This window comes from Bombyx mori, chromosome 26 (genome assembly GCF_030269925.1).
Source record: "Bombyx mori chromosome 26, ASM3026992v2".
Taxonomy (NCBI): domain Eukaryota; kingdom Metazoa; phylum Arthropoda; class Insecta; order Lepidoptera; family Bombycidae; genus Bombyx; species Bombyx mori.
In genome coordinates, this window is record NC_085132.1 from 11,558,970 (window position 1) to 11,573,718 (window position 14,749).

General features: G+C 42.9%; 1 long non-coding RNA gene and 1 other non-coding gene across 7 annotated transcripts; both read right to left on the reverse strand.

Moving 5' to 3' along the window:
- Positions 1-1,993: 1,993 nt before the first annotated feature.
- LOC110385179 (uncharacterized) lies at positions 1,994-8,306 on the reverse strand. Of its 6 annotated transcripts, XR_009976832.1 has the most exons (5): positions 8,154-8,298; positions 7,756-7,926; positions 7,488-7,572; positions 7,231-7,335; positions 1,994-3,899 (listed from the first exon to the last, which is right to left on the reverse strand). It is a non-coding gene; the product is annotated as an uncharacterized LOC110385179 (long non-coding RNA). The 6 variants fall into 6 exon arrangements; XR_009976833.1 differs by having other exon boundaries at positions 7,231-7,572; positions 8,154-8,306; XR_009976834.1 differs by having other exon boundaries at positions 1,994-7,335; positions 8,154-8,299.
- Mir274 (microRNA mir-274) lies at positions 3,736-3,830 on the reverse strand. Its single transcript, NR_107281.1, has one exon. It is a non-coding gene; the product is annotated as a microRNA mir-274 (primary transcript).
- Positions 8,307-14,749: the final 6,443 nt, after the last annotated feature.

The window sequence follows — 14,749 nt, forward strand, 5'->3', positions numbered from 1 at the left end:
GGAATAACATCGTGTAATAAAAATGAAACCCGCAAAATTATAATTTGCGTAATTACAGGTGGTAGGACCTCTTGTGAGTCCGCGCTGGTAGGTACCACCGCGCTGCCTATTTCTGCCGTGAAGCAGTAATGCGTTTCGGTTTGAAGGGTGGGGTAACCGTTGTAACTATACTGAGACCTTAGAACTTATATCTCAAGGTGGGTGGCGCATTTACCTTGTAGTCATCTATGGGCTCCGGTGACCACTTAACATGAGGTGGGCTCTAAGCTCATCTACGCAATAAAAAATACATAAATAAAAGTTCCGAAGATCTTCGCAAAATAACAGAAAAATAACTTTAAAATAGTCGCTTGTTTATCTTCTATTGCTTTGGTTTAGTTGTTCTCTTTCTATTTTTATTGCTTATCTTCAATATACAGACACATAGGAGGTTTTATTATATGCATTGATTTAAAAATATATATATGTTATCACATTTGGATGTTTTGTCGCGTCAGTCGCGTGTGGAACAGCTCGCGACGTGCGCCCGTCACGTGTCTGTATGTAGTACCACGTACAGACACGCGGGCTTGTGTTTGGGTTCAACATGAACGCTTATTAATTAGCTTATTGTACAGAGAACTGAGAAGGCTCAGTAGCAGAGCGGGTAGGGCGGCGGGGCACGCGGCGGCTTGTGGGCTGTGCAAACGTCATATGTATTACATTTTATGAAGTTACTCCACCACAGGACCCATAGAGATTCTAGGGTAACGGTTAGCCGCTGCGTGGAAACTTTTTTTTTTTTTTTTTTTTTTCCTACCTAAGCTGATAGCCTTGAGAGGCTATGTCAGCGTAACCCTAACTTTAGTAGGTGAGCTCACGGGGCTCAAACCTGACGATGTTGCTAACACGAACCCTAGCAAGAGTCGTGCTTCGCAGAATCTACCACCGGATCGGAAACGCGACCCACTGAGAAGATCCGGCGAGAAACTCAGTGGGCTGTGTCTGAGAGTTAATTTACTCGTCGAGCCCTTCGTCGCAAGCGACGGGTTCGACGAGAACGGTGACCGGTGCTTGAGGTACCTAAAAGCACCGTTAGTGGATCGGGAGGATCCGAAATGACGTGTTTGGGGCGACGTCGACTACTTTCCATTCTGTCCGCAGGATCGGGAATGTAGTTACCGGCGGCCACGATGAGAGGGTTCTCGTGTCGTGCCGCTTTATCGAAGTGGCGCATGGACGCCGACTGCAGATACTTACTGATGGACTCTAAGTCCAGGTCGTCATGGAGGTCGACATTCCTGACGAACCACGGGGCTCCGACGGCTATCCTGCAAAAACGGGATTGAATGATTTGAAAGGATTTTAAGTGTATGCGGGCCGCGTGAGCGAACACTACACTTGCATAGGTCATGACGGGGCGTATGCAAGTTTTGTAGAGTGTCACCTTATTTCTAAGGGACATTTTACTTCGCCTACATATCATCGGGTAGCGTGGAAACTAGAAATATCCGAAATGTACCAGGACTACGTGGCCTAAAGGATAAGACGTTCGGTGCATTCGTATCTAACGATGCACCGATGTTCGAATCCCGCAGGCGGGTACCAATTTTTGTAATGATATACGTATTCAACAAATGTTCACGATTGACTTCCACGGTGAAGGAATAACATCGTGTAATAAAAATCAAACCCGCAAAATTATAATTTGCGTAAGTACTGGTGGTAGGACCTCTTGTGAGTCCGCACGGGTAGGTACCACCACCCTGCCTGTTTCTGCCGTGAAGCAGTAATGCGTTTCGGTTTGAAGGGTGGGGCAGCCGTTGTCACTATACTTGAGAACTTAGAACTCATATCTCAAGGTGGGTGGCGCATTTACGTTGTAGATGTCTTTGGGCTCCAGTAATCACCTAACAGCAGGTGGGCTGTGAGCTCGTTCACCTACCTAAACAATAAAAAATAAAAACTGTTAGTGAGTGTGGTGTTCCGTTACCTGCTTACGAAAACAATAATGTTGCTTACTCTATTCATAAGTTTATTTTGTAATTACATAATAGGCGTACAAATAAAGGGACTAATGGTTGTGTTTGTTTCTTCATTAATAAATGATTGTTTTAATAACATACTTTTGTTTTCTTATGCGCCTAAAATGGCTTCTAAGTGATGATGAGCGCAATGATGATTTCACAACTCCAGAACTCAATGAAAACTAAACTTAGAATTTCTAACTCCTTTATGATGTACTAAGAAGATAAGTTCTATTAAATATAATACACGAAACAAGCGGTAGGAGCGCGCCGAGAGGGCGGGCCCTCCTGTCCTCTGAGCACTGACCATAAACGATGTATTAGCTATTGCAATCATACATTAATGATGAACCACATTTGAGTAATATTATTTTGTTAAAATATATTATTATTATTTGTAAGATATTAATAAATATAACGCCCGTCATTCTCACAATGTAACTCTAGTACTTCACACCAAACTCAAAGTACATATACTATTTATTTATTTTATTTTATTAATTATTATTTAACACAAGTTAACAACATTATGTGTGTATATGTTACGGTAAATGTACACTCTTGGGAAATGTACACTTTTACTAAAAAGTTAGGTATATGTGAACCGAATATAATGTATATGTACATTCCCGGAAAATGTGTACGCTTGCCTTCATGTTTTTCTTAACTTCATGTTTTAAGAAAAGTTGGAATACAAATAAATTAATAATGTTGTTGCAGTAAAAAAAATATTATTGAAATAAATATAATACAAAAGGCTTTAGTAACGAAAATTATTTTAATTAAAAAATGTTAATGACAAACAAAACATACTTTTCTTTGCATATTATATAGCATGTCGTAGATTAGGTTAGGTTAGGTTGTAGTTCCCGGCAGGCTGGTTCTGGCCCAGCGGGGTATCCCGGAACACCAGCGGCACCGCCCGGGCGGACTGGTAGGGGCGCCGTACCGCGGAGACCGACGTCGTTGGTCGTCGACTATCGCCTCGACGCCCCGTCGGTTGGGCGTCCTCGGGGTGGCGCCGCGAGTCTGGTTGTACTGTTAGCCGCGGGAACCCCCCTACTCTGACCAGGTTCTGACCCCGGACAGAGATCTGACGTCGGGTGTAAGAGTGCAGGGGAGTCGTTTAGTGGGTGGGCCCTAAAATCCTTGGGCCCGCGATCTGCTCTCAACACCTGCAGATCGTTGAGTCTCACATACCCCGCGCGCCCCTTATGCGCGGGGACCTCGTAGGAGGTTCGGCCCCCGGCCCGGAAAAAAAAAAGGTTAGGTTGTAGTTGTGCGTATGCGCATGCGCACCACATTACTTGCACTTGCGATTTCGTATTTTGTATCTCATGCTCACATTTACCAAAGCGACATGGTCATTGTGAATTTAATGTATATTTCCCTTCTTTAAAATTGTAAATGTTAGTTGAATGCACATTACCCAAACGAGGAGGCAAATGTGCACATTTACCGGAAAATGTGTACATTTGCCGCAATATCTACTTTTACCGTAACTTATATGTCTATTACATTGTGTTATAGCTTAAACGACTGTTGCACGCTTGACAATGAGTTCTTCGAGCTGTGCCGATCCGACGGTACTCGACCAGTAGCGTCCATTTCTTCCAGTCGCCAGTCGCGCTCGCACCTTCCACCTTCTCTATGTCATGGTCCGCGGCTCACGAGCGGGGGAGCGGGCGCGGCGGGAGGCGGGGGGCGGGGAGACAGATCGTAGATTATAGTCAAGCGAGTTCATTTTGCGATCGCCAAAACGAGCAACCGTATTAACACTGCCCGTTAGTGACGGTCACAAACCAACTTCGCCTAACAACAGCCGCCAGCCACCAGCCGGGCCTCTGCAGGGACCAGCTCACGTCGCACTTACTGCTCGACAGCCGCGACACCCTGGAAACGATAAAACGTAAATAAATACTGCGCCATCTCGAAGAACGACTCTAAGCGTCCGTATAATAGCAAAGCAGCTGCCCATACTCCTCGTACTGTTCGCATTAGAACACTCCAGGAGGAAAGTGACGCCGAGTGCTTGTATTTCGTCATTTGTGGCTTCAGCTCTATGAGACCCGGTATTCTACTGAACATATATAACAACTAGGGACACCAGTTCACAGTATGTTGTTCGAATCCGATGTAGTCTTCGTTTGAAGTCCACTAATTTGAATTAAAACTAGATTCATTAAATGATTTCTGGAGGATAAGGCGGTGCACTTGCATCGAGCGCCGCGACTGCGCCGGTACCAATTGTTCGAATAAAATACGTCGCACTTGACAGTGTTCAAGAATTACTTCCACGGGAAGGAATAACATCGTGTAACAAAACAAATTCGCAAAAAAACCGCGTAACTACAGCTGGTAGAAGGTCTTGTGAGTCCGCGCGGGTAGGTACCACCGCCCTGCTTATTTCTGCCGTGAAGCAGTAATGTGTTTCGGTTTGAAGGGTGGGGCAGCCGTTGTACTGTAAAAATTGAGACCTTAGAAGTCATGTCTCAAGAAGGGTGGCGGCAATGACCCGGGTGATGTCTATGGGCTCTGGTAACCACTTAACATCAGGTGGGCCATAAGTTCGGCCACTTATGTTAGCAATTAAAACCCAGACCTACTAAAGAGCTATAAAGTTTGTAATTTTCGTTGCGTTGACGTAATCAATTGGCGGATCCACAGACCCAGCCCATTGACTTTCTCGCCGGATCTTCTCAGTGGGTCGCGCTTCCGATCCGGTGATAGATTCTGAAAAAGCACGGCTCTTGCTAGGGTTCGTGTTAGCAACGTTGTCAGGTTTGAGCCCCGTGAGCTCACCTATTTGTTAGGGATACGCTGACATAGCCTCTCAAGGCTATCAGCTTAGATAGACAAAAAATAAAGAAGTAGCGGGTTGTTTTACCCTTCCACCCGAAGGCGCGCGCCGTGTGTGTGAACACGCGTCGTCTCTACGGTCATATCGTTCAACATATTATTATGTACGAGGTGACGATTCCGGATCCCCACCCGCACGGCAGGTGGGGTATGTGGGAGTCGAACCTCATTAAAAACTCCTGCCGCTCACAGCCGGCGCCCTACTCTGGACCGGGCGGGAACCCAGTCGGAGCTATTGAGACGGCGGGACAGGGCTTACGCAGAGCACAAATAACATAGGGTGTCTATAAAAAAAAACTAAAAAAAAAAAAGAAACGTCTCGAACATGTCTTTACTGGTATCCAACTTATACTATAGCATACTAGCAACCCGTCCTGACTTCGCACGGGTAGGAGATTTTTCTGCGTAAACGGCGAGCCGAATGACACTAGTAATAATTCAAGTGTATCAGAAAAGTTTTGCATAAAAACGGCTTAATTTAATTAATTTGCAGAAAACAACTCTCTCATTTGTTTTAACAAAGATACGTCAATAATTACCCCAAAAAATTTGTTAGTATTAGAAAAAGATATGCTTAAAGACATTTTCTACAAATATATTCTGGTTACTGTGTGTGTACTCCCACATTGCAGCCAACTTATACGGAACCATAATTGAAGAAACATATGTATATCCTTCCTCATGAGACTTATATAATACGTTTAGGAGGTTTTATAATACGTTTTGAATATTCAATATAATCATTTTTCGCTTTTTACTCAATATATTTAAAGTACTTTTCTATACAGCGCTTTTCTATTCAAAGCACTTATCTGTTATATTTTATTTATTTTCCTTTCCGAGGCGGGAGAGTTTGCTCAGCAGGCTACTTTGTGCCGGGGGTGAGGCGGGGGCGCCTAGGAAGGACCTAGACTAATGTCCCACTTCCATCCCTGACGACTCCTACCTATAAGAAGCCCACTGAGTTGCTTCATTCAATTTTTTTCTCTTTTGGGTTCCCTTTTTTTTCAAATCGCCAAAAATTCATACAACATTATAATTTGAGTAATAATCGAACCAATCATTAGTGGTCTCTTTGTCCTCACAAACACCATTACTTAATAACCTCTCATTATATTCAATTAATGCATTTTAGCAAACATTTATTTACGGTCTTATCTATTCCTCAGAAATTTTAAGTAAACAAGATCAAGTAAATAATATTTAGTAATAGACCATAATAACGTACACATTATATTTATTTTTGTATTATATTATGTACGGGAGCACGACGCGACGCACTAAACACAAATATGTTAATTCATAGTCTACAGGTACCTACCTACCTATCCACCTACCTACTAGTACCTACTATACGAACTTTTGATTTATTATTTGCGATATGCGATTGTCGTGGCTCGACCCTGCGGGTACCGATGGAAATTTCCGTACTTAATCACTAGTAGCATTGAGAGGCTATTCCAGGTTCTCACGGGCTCAACCTGAGAGAACTTGCTAACACTAGTCCTAGCAAGAGCAGTGCTTCGCTAAATCTATCACCGACCCACTGAGAAGATCCGGCGAGAAACTTAGTGGGTCAGGATGGATGTCGAACTCTTAGCACCGAGAGTGAATCGAGAGGATCCGACACGACATGTTACGGGTAACGATGTACTAATATCGTTGCCGAAAGCAGTTGGCGCTCGGCGCACTTGATAGTGAGTGACCACCGTCGCGCTGGTACACGCCACGTGCTCGCGAATCAGATCTATGATGTAGGTAACTAACATAAAACAGATTTATTTGTGTGTCGGTACAAAAGCCCTCCCGGGTGGGTATCACCGCTCTGCCTACTTGTGCCGCAAGACCGTGTAGGTACTGCTGTTAGCACTCTTAGTTTGTGTCTGATGCCAGACGACGACGCCGTGCTGTTGTCAGAGCCGGCCCGGCGCGGCGCGCTCTACACAGGCTGCTTTTTACGGAGAGATCTCGTGTTTACAGCCCTATCATTATATTATTATGGAAAGCTTTTATTTACGTCTTGTGAATAGGGATCCTCTTTTGAGAAAGTTTCAGTTTCTACTGCAATACTACAGGCTAATATACATATGTATGATAATTATAAGGGCAGATCGAGTGTGGAGTCAGATACCTGCTGAGCTGGGCCCCGCACCGGCCGCGCCCTGTCTACTGTCTACTGTGTACATTCATGGCAGAAATAACTTTTTTTTTCAAATATTGTAAAGTTATTGTTACCGTTAAGTTATGGATTGATAGATAGTTGCGGGAACAGAAGTAGGTATCCACATTCCGGCGCGCACGTGGCATGCGGTGCGTGGGCCACATCCATGTACGTGTCGACACGTAGTACCTATAGAGCACGTACCCACATGTCCGGGAGCCGACGGCCGCGTCCGCCGCGACCGCGTGCTGTCTCCGTGTAGGTACCTACCGGCGGCAGACGAGGCTACCGACACAATGCCGCCACCACCTGAACAAACAACGTTCACACACTTGACTCATTTGCTTTTCAACTACTTTAATTTCACTGTTTCAATACGCCGCAGTTAGGTAACAGCGAATGACGTCACGGAGCTTCATATTACAATCTGTCGTGTTCTGACTTTATCAGAGCGAACATACCATGATATCTTTCATGACGTGTGAGCTCTATTAACCAAAGCACATGATAAACTCCCTCCGAGACGGCTGCGACGCACGTCGAACGCTGAAAGGGTAAAATTTGGTGAAGCTTAACTGTTAATTATGAAGATGACTGTGTCGATATGGGTAAAATGAATTTTTTCCTTGCGTGGAGAATGCTTTAAGGAATTATTTGGAATGTTGATTTAAAAAATTTGACTAGTATTATAGCGTACGGAACAAACTCGCCTTCTCGATTTTTCCGTACCTTGAGAGACAGCGACTATAGTTTATTCTGTGCCTTTGGTTCTGCCGATGTCCACAAGTAGCGCCCGCACCGGCAGCACGAGTCGGTGATGAGAGAGTGCGCCGCGTGGTGAGTTGGCAACAGCTGGCAGGCTTCGCTAACAGCTGATCACTTCACGCCCTGTAGAAAAAACTAGTCGCCACGGAAAATGATACTAAATAAGATTGATTTTGAATTCTTAATCAAATCCACAGAATAAGGATGAAAAACATAACATTTTGTTTGGGGAATAGTATCAAAACGCATTTTTCAAGTTACCGAGATGCTAAGAGTTTATGGGTTTCAGTATTACTCGTAGTTTATTAAGATGCGTGTTGTCCTGGTAGTCGGAGTGGAGTTAGGGCCAGTGTGTTCCTCACCTGGTCGTTTCGCGTAGTCCGTCCACACTGCAGCTGCACTTAGATGTTATCGTGAGCCGATAGAGCTGCGCGTGGGAGGGTGCTCGGAGCCTGACTGAGAGGAGACCCGCCTGTACTTCCACAATGTAGGTCTCGGTACCGATACTTTGCAGCCTTCGAGACACAGGGCTGCACTCGCCACGTGGACGCGACGCGACGACACACGCAGCGGCCACACTGCGCCTACATCTGAATCTGTAATGATTTTGTTTTCCAGATATTTGACGCTATCTCTGACAGCACTTTAGCTCCTTGTAGAATCTACAGCTGTAATCCTATAAAAAACTATGAACTGTGGAGTTCAGGTAACCAGAGCTAATTTGTGACTTCTCAAGACTATCTTGATCCGAATCATTGTAGTAATTTGATTCATTTATTTTAACTAGTTTTTAATAAATAAAAACACTTTAAGTTAGGGCTTTTGTTATTGTGTTAATTGGCAACCCATCTAAAAGCACTGCTGGTGTGTTAGTACAACAACTTTACAAATCTTAATAATAAATCCGAAGTGTTCAGAAGTGTTGAGACGGCATGTTGTTATTATAATCCGCGGAGTGCGCGGGCGAGTGCGTCCCTGCGCTCGTGTGGTTTCGTGTGTGTTCAAGTGTCTGGTGTGTTTGTTCTAATTCCTGCGTAAGAGTAACTCGCGCAATATCGCTTCATTTTCCACGGACACGCGCGATACTTTTCCGACATCTACAGTTTCCTGCAGGCCGACACTGCCTAGCTCGCCTCAACCGCTGCAATCCATACATTTTTACTGCAACAAAGAACTTTTGAACTATTATAAAACTTTATTATATTTTTAGGGGAGACTGAGAATCTAAATTCATGACAACTACCAGATAACACAATACTGTTATCCAGTGGATCTGCTCTGGAGTCAGTGCACGTGCAGCACGCGTGCTACGGAACCTTCGAGACCTTATTAATTACACAGTCTGTGTAATTTCTATCTGATTTGTGTCAGTCCGCGTTTGGTATAAAGTTATCGATTATTCTTTCAGACAAACAACAGAAGCATACAATTGTATAAATATTTAGCTGTTTGTTCGAGACGTCCTCATTTCTATAGTCCCAAGGTTCGTCTTTGTGCGGTCACTACATATTGGACGCACAGTTTTTGTATGTTTTCTCTTGAAATCTAAACGGCACTGAGAGTTACCTACGCGTCGTACCCGCCATGCTGTGCCGTTTAGATTTACATAATTACAAGTAATAGTGACAAGTAATAGAGTTGGAGTAACTCGTCCCTAAACACTGACCCAACAATTTTAGATTCATTTATATGTATTAGATACATTTAATTTTTATTATTTTTAATTTTTTTGTAATGATAAAAAAAAATTCCAATTTATACCATTAAAAATACTAAAGCTCAATCGTCAAGAGCTACTGAACAATACAACAAGAGATACGGTCGGTTCGTGAATAGAACGTGTGAACAGAGAACTATGGACGTTGAAGTTTTGTCTATTTAGAACAAAAAAAAAACTGTCTAAAAACTGACAATAAAATTTATTTACAGCCCTAAAGCCTGTCAATGTCTACTAAACTTAAAAAGAAAATCCGTTGACAAACGAACGACCACACAATCCATCCCTTGTGCATTAACTCCTAGTACTACCAATACTACTACTACTAGTAATACTGGTAGCGGTGGCTCCGCCCGGCTGAGCAGTAGGACGTACTCAGGAGAGTCACTTGGTAATGTGCATGTAATGTCGCGAGACCCTGCGGACTGTGGTCCGACACCGGCTGGGGTTGACACCCGACCTGAGCTGTCTACCTTAGCTAGTAAAAAAAGCAATGGCTTCCACATAGGGAAGATAATATCTACTGCTGGTAGCTTGTTCTTCAAGTAGTAAAGAGCCTGCTAGCAGTCTAGCAGTGCGGTAGAGCACAAGTTGCACACAGTCGCCAGTGCCAGGGTTGTGACTTCTAAAATGTTGAGAGGCGGAGAGCGGACCCGTTCTTACTCCGCACTTGGACTTATGCTTTATAACGCAACTTTTTTCCATTATCGGTACTTACTGAATATTAATGCATTTACGATGAGAAAGAATAGCTCCTGTCCGTATACCACTAGAGGCGGCGTCGTCCATGAATCAGTTCATAGTTCTAGCATTACGCGGTTACACTACCACAATCGACAAACATTCATACAATATTACAAAACATATACCTTACCTCACATATGTTATATTCTCTTAAATGCACTTTATAACCGTTAACATCTTTCGTTATTCAATTTTATGATTCATGTCAATTCTGTAAAATGTTCTATTCAAAATACATTTAGCTATGGGGACGTTTAGTTATTGTCGCTCATGGATATCAAATATCAGCAATGCCAGAGATATAGCCCATTGCTGCTGTCTACCACTCAGGACTGCTCTCCAGCCTTGTTTGAAGAAGAAGATAACTCATGAAACGCTCTATGAATTAACGTAGTTTTTCGAGGTAGTATGCATGAACGTTGCTCCGATGACGTACAGTGCGGTACTGACGAGATAAAGGAATGATCCTAAACAATTCCTCAGAGCCCCTGTCAGGAAGCAGTCTCCTCCCGGTGATGGTCACGGGGCGACCTGAGGGGGTCGAGGCTGCTCACCACGCTACCGTCACTCTAGCGCACTGGCACCACGAGGAGGGGATGACGCGTCGTAGGCAGCTGGTTGCTGTCGTCACCGAACATACTGTGGCAGAGCAACCCGGTCGGCGATGTATCGCGCTCCGACTCGGCAGGCTGGTTCTGACCTAGCGTGGTATCCCGGAAAACCCGCGGAATCGCCTGGGTGGCCTGGTAGGGGCGCCGTACCACGGAGACCGATGTCGTTGTTCGTCGACTATCGCCTCGACGACCCGCCGGTCGGGCGTCCTCGGGGTGGCGCCGCGAGTCTGGTTGTAGTGTTAACCGCGGTAACCCCCCTACCCTGACCGGGTTTTGACCATGGACAGAGATCTGACGTCGGGTGTAAGAGTGCAGTGGAGTCGTTTAGTGTGGTAGGGCCCTAAAAAGTTATTGGGCCCGCGGTGCGCCATCACAGAGCATTCCCAAATACCACGCGCGCCCCCAGGGCATGGGGACCTCGTAGGAGGTTCGGCCCCCGGCCCGAAAACAAAAAACCGTTGTACTATAGAGCTTATGTTTCAAGGTAGGTGGCGGCATCCCACCGAGTTACTCGCTAGATCTCCTGAGTAGGTCCCGATTCCGTTTCTGTAGATGCAGCGAAACACTCATTTGGCTGGGGCTAGTGTTATCATGTCAATTAGATAGTGTTATACATTTAGACTGAATCTCCCGAGCTCGCTCATCAGTCATGGTGAAGCCAGAACAGTCCCTCGAGACTACAGGCAGATTGGAAGGCTATAAAAAAAACAAAAATTATTACCCTTATGCTATTGCACTTCTGATTGCCAATGACTTTCCCCATAGATACAACAAACTAAGTTTCTCGTCGGATCTTTTCAGTGGGTAGCGACTTCGATCCGGTGGTAGATTCAACGAAGCAGTGTTCTTGCTAGGGTTAGTGTTAGCAAGGTCTCTCAGGTTGAGCCCCGTGAGCTCACCTACCCGCCCGCGTGTTTTGGAATGGCCCCTTAGGCTAACAACGATTAGGTAAGCAAAATAAATAAATGTCCTTCACAAATAAAGAACGTAATATAATCTGACTAGCTTTTGCCCGCGACTTCGTCCGCGTGGAATAATTACTTTGGCAAAACGCTAAATTTGACCCGTCTCTTCATTTACGTACGAAGTGAAAATATTTTTGAATAATTGAATGTTAAGGAACTATTTAAGGTACCAAAATCACGCATTTTAACCGTCTTCAAAAGAGGAAGCTATCAATTCGACCATATAATTGTCAAAGCCTATATTGAAGTGATTTTGTTTTTTTTTCCTACCTAACCTGAGTCTTGAGAGGCTATAGGTATCAGCGTAACCTTAACTAGTGGGAGGATCCGAAATGACGTGTTTGGGACAACGTCAACTGCTTTCCATTCTATCCGCAGGATCGGGAATGATGTAATGCGGGTGTTTCAATGTTGTAACATTTAACGTATTTATTTGGATAAGGATTAATATTTTATATTGATTAATATTTTTTGATATTAATATTTATAAAAACACTTTCACAAAAAATGCCTTATTTTAGAACAACAAACAGAACAGAACAAGAAATTTGTTTAACATATAAAACGTTATAGTGAGCCAACCTTGAAATATAGACATATGCTGTGGCGGACTTTTTTTCAAAACTTTTAAAGGGCAACAATTTTGTGATGCATTATTTTAGTCAAACTTTAACCGTTTCCGCAGAGCACGTAGCGAAAGCTCTCGAAAGAGAAAAATACTCCGATTTTGAAACATTCTTATTGGTGCTCCGCTTGTATTGGTCTTAGCGTGATGTTGAATAGCCTATAGCTTTCCTCAATTATAGAGCTATCTGACGTTGAAATAATTTTTTAGCGCGTTCAAACAAACAAACAAACAAAAAACAAACTCTTCAGCTTTATAATAATAGGGGTTAAAGTATGAAATTGCCGTTCTATTACTAATAGGTACTTCGAATTGACATAGAACCTTCATGGTTTGAGAATTTTGAATGTCGTCGTGGCCTAAGGGATAAGACGTCCGGTGCATTCGTGTTGAGCGATGCACCGGTGTTCGAATCCCGCAGGCGGGAACCAATTTTTCTAATGAATTACGTACTCAAGAAATGTTCACGATTGACTTCCACGGTGAAGGAATAACATCTTGTAAAAAAAATGAAACCCGCAAAATTTTTATTTGCGTAATTACTGGTGGTAGGTACCACCGCCTTGCCTATTTCTGCCGTGAAGCAGTAATGCGTTTCGGTTTGAAGGGTGGGGCAGCCGTTGTAACTATACTGAGATCTTAGAACTTATATCTCGAGGTGGGTGGCGCATTTACGTAGTAGATGTCTATGGGCTCCAGTAAACACTTAACACTAGGTGAGCTGTGAGCTCGTCCATTCATCTAAGCAATAAAAAAAAATTTTTGAGTGAAACTTTTCTCAAAGGGTACAGAGGTTCTTCTTTTAAAAAATGCGCAACATTCGATTACCTATCGACTTCAGTTGTTTTTTTTTTTATTTCAGCTTCGACAAGAAAGATGAATATTTCGAAAATTCGAGTGATTTTTGAATACGATTTCCGACGCGGAACTAACGCTGCAGAAACAGCTCGCGATATCAATATTACGTTTGGAGAGGGACTGCTAATGAACACACCGTCCGATTTTGGTTTAAACACTTTCATGATGGAAATTTTGATTTGAAGAATGTACCACGTGGAAGACGTGTGAATCACACATGTGAATAACAATGAATTGCAAGAGATGGTGGAAGCCGATCCGAGCCAAACTACCCAGGAATTAGCGGCATGGTTTAACATTACCTTAACAACAATATTGACTCATTTGCGTCGAATCAATAAAATCAAAAAATATGAAGAATGGGTGCCTCATGATTTGACTGATCTGCAGAAAGAAACGCGTGTTGAAACTTGTGTTGCCTTGTTGAATCGATACAGAAATGAAGGAATATTGGATCGAATTGTGACTTTGCTCCAACGGACTACCATTTTTTTCGTTTTTCGTGATTTGGACAATTTTCTACGTGATAAAAAGTTTTCTTCCCAGGAGGCAGTACAAAATGCTTTCACACAGTTTATGGAATCTAGATCACCAGAGTTCTATCGCAAAGGTATAAATGACCTTCCTATTAGATGATAGCAATGTATAGATAATAATGGTAGATATTTTGATAAAATAAGTATGTTAAATGAAAAAAAAACGACTTTAATTTTTCAGTACAAATCGGCAATTTTATACTTTAACCCCTAATTATAGATCACCGTATTGAGTAAAGCAAATTGAGTAAAGTCATTCAAACATATTGATTCACTTATGATACTGTAAACATAATTAGTCAGGTCGCAACTAGGAGACTGCTCCTCTGCTTCGAGCCCTTAATTAGATAGTGAATAAAATTACTGATGTGAGCTAAATTCACAAAATTATTAAAGTCTTGCAATTATTTATTAACATCAGCTTACATCGAACACGTCTGTTTTGATACTCCACTTTAAAAAAAAATGTTGCGCGCAATAATTCGCTTTACCGTTCCGTATCAATCATGTGATGATATTTGCTTGATGTCCTACCTGAGGACGTACTTCGTCGATATGAACGATCGATCTAAATTGAATCTTTACATTTTTTTATTTTAACCTTAATAAAATAAGTTTTCTTTATTAAGACATGTATATTTGGAAAATACAACTGAATTTAGGGAATTCAAGAGGTCTGGCAACCGGTTATGTTTGACACTCATTCCAGTAGTGACGCGACGACTCGATTTTTGGTAACCTTTAACTTTCATTAAAAAAATCAAGTTAGAATCACTTACTCCAAATTAGTCCCAGTTCTGTACAAAACGAAAATTTACTACTGTTGAACGACGAAACAGTCATGGTTACTGTTTGGTGGCCTAGTGCCTTCTTTATTCACCATAGCCTCTTACCAAATG